The sequence below is a fragment of the Aptenodytes forsteri genome, unplaced genomic scaffold, assembly GCF_000699145.1.
Source record: "Aptenodytes forsteri isolate BGI_AS27 unplaced genomic scaffold, ASM69914v1 Scaffold142, whole genome shotgun sequence".
In the NCBI taxonomy this organism is placed as follows: Eukaryota; Metazoa; Chordata; class Aves; order Sphenisciformes; family Spheniscidae; genus Aptenodytes; species Aptenodytes forsteri.
The window spans coordinates 35606-37604 of record NW_008794598.1 but is presented as its reverse complement, the minus strand read 5'-3'; positions in this window follow the sequence as shown (position 1 = coordinate 37604).

Sequence of the window (1999 nt, the reverse complement as noted above, 5' to 3'; positions counted from 1 at the left end):
TGGGGGCAGCATGGGGGTCCGCTGGCCGCCGGTGAGGTGAGTGAGGCCCTTCGGCGGGTGCGGGGGTGTCTCCTGCCCGCCGGCCGTCCGGGGGTGGCGGGATGGGAAGCTGCAAGCCGCCCGCTGCGGCACGCTCCCGGTCTGCTGGAGGCGAGCCGGGTCAGGTCAGCCCCAGGGACTTACCCGAGGGCTGATAGAAGGGAAGAGGGGCAGGAGGTGGACACCCCCCCAGGCGCCAGGCGCCTCCCCAACTCGCCAGAACTCCCCCTGAGACTCCCCAGGCCCCACTCGACCTGTGCAGCTGCCCCCAGCTCCAGCACTTCCCCTGAAGCCTGACCCATAGCCCCAGGCCGCTCCCAAGCCCTGTAGTGAAGGCCGCAAGCTGGCCCTCGATTGTGCGTGATTATCCCTTAACGTGGGTGCCGTTAGCAGCAGTGTGCGGAAAGAGCAGTGTCTCCAGAAGTCCCTGCGGAAGCAGGGGATTCAGCCAGGGGTGATCTGTGGTAGTAACGGTGCCTGCTTCTTCTTTCCCTCTCCCAGAGGCCGTGCTGAGGACGTGGTTGTCCATTCCTCCCCCGGGGATGCTGTTGACTGCACCCGTCTCAGGCTTGCGTGGGTTGTCTTTGCCTGGCCTCGCTCTCCTTGCAGCGTGGGGGTGAAAAGGGACAGGCAGAGCACTTACTGGCTGCGGACAGGAGCTGCTGAAGCTGGAGAGGCCAGAGAAAGGTAAAGAAGAAGAAATCGAAGGCCATCCGGCTGGCAGCTGCCTCCTGCTGCAGGCAAGAGAGAGCCTGCCCGTCTGGGTGAGGAAGGACCCTTCTTCATAGTCCGCAGCAGGTCAGCCTGCCAACGTGCACTGCAGGGTCTGTATATGTCACCAGCAGCGTGGTATGGCTGCATAGTGTGCGAGCGAGGCTACATGTCTAGGGAGGCTTGTCTCGTAAAAGCTGTGAGAAACCATGCATTCTCTTAGGTGGAGAGAACAGCCAAGCGACTGGAGTTACAGAAGAGGAAGGGAGGAGAGCAGGAGAAAGAAACGTCTGAACTGGCAAATTCTCCTGGCAGCGCCGAGAGTGAGAGTGAGTGTGAGTTCCTGCCCCTCCCCTGTCCCTCTCTCTTTCCCACACTGCTGTGATTTTTTTTTTTTTCCTTCCCTGTACCTCTCCCTATTCTTCTGTCCTGCTCCCTCTTCCTCTCTCCCTTTTTTTCCTCCTGTTCTACTGCTCTCTTTTCTTTTTCTCTCTGCGCTTTTGTCCTGCTCTCTCTCCCTCCTTTTTTTTCATTTCATCCTCTGTCTCTGTCCTGTAGCCCATTGCTGTTTTTTCCTCTTCCATCTCTTTGTCCTGCTGCCTGTCCTTGTCTCTCTTTCCCTTTGTTCTGCCTCCTGTCTTTTTTTCCTTTCTTGCTCCATCTCTCTGTCCCGCTCCCTATCCCACCCCACCTCTCTCTGCTTCTCTGTCCTTCTCCTTGACTTCCCCCTTATTTCTGTCTTGTTTCCTCTTTGGTTTTTTTGTTTTCTGTCACTCTCTCCTGCTCCCTGTCTCTTATTTTTTCCTGTCTTTCACTTTGTCCTGCCTCCCTGTCCCTTTTTCTCTCTCTGTATCACCTTGTCTTGCTCCCCATCCCTGTCTTTCTCTTACAATCTGTGTCCTACTCCTTGTCCTTCTTTCCCCCCATCATCCCTCATCCTTCTTCCTGCCTTTCTTTTTTCGCTTTCTATCCTTCTGCCCCAATGCTTCTTTCTCCAACTCTGTCCTGTTCCCTGCCCCTTGTTTCCTCTCACTGTCCCTCTGTCCTGCTTCCTGTCTTTGTTTTTTCTATCTTTATTTCTCTGTCCCGCTGCCTGACCAGTTGTTTCTTGCTATACTTCCCTGTCCAGCCAGCTCTCCCTTTTTTCCTTTCTCTCCTCCTCTGCCCTGCTTCCTGGCCCTTTTTTCTCTTCCTCTGTCTCTGTCCTCTAGCCCGTTGCCTTTTTTTTTTTTTTTTTTTTTTTTCCCCC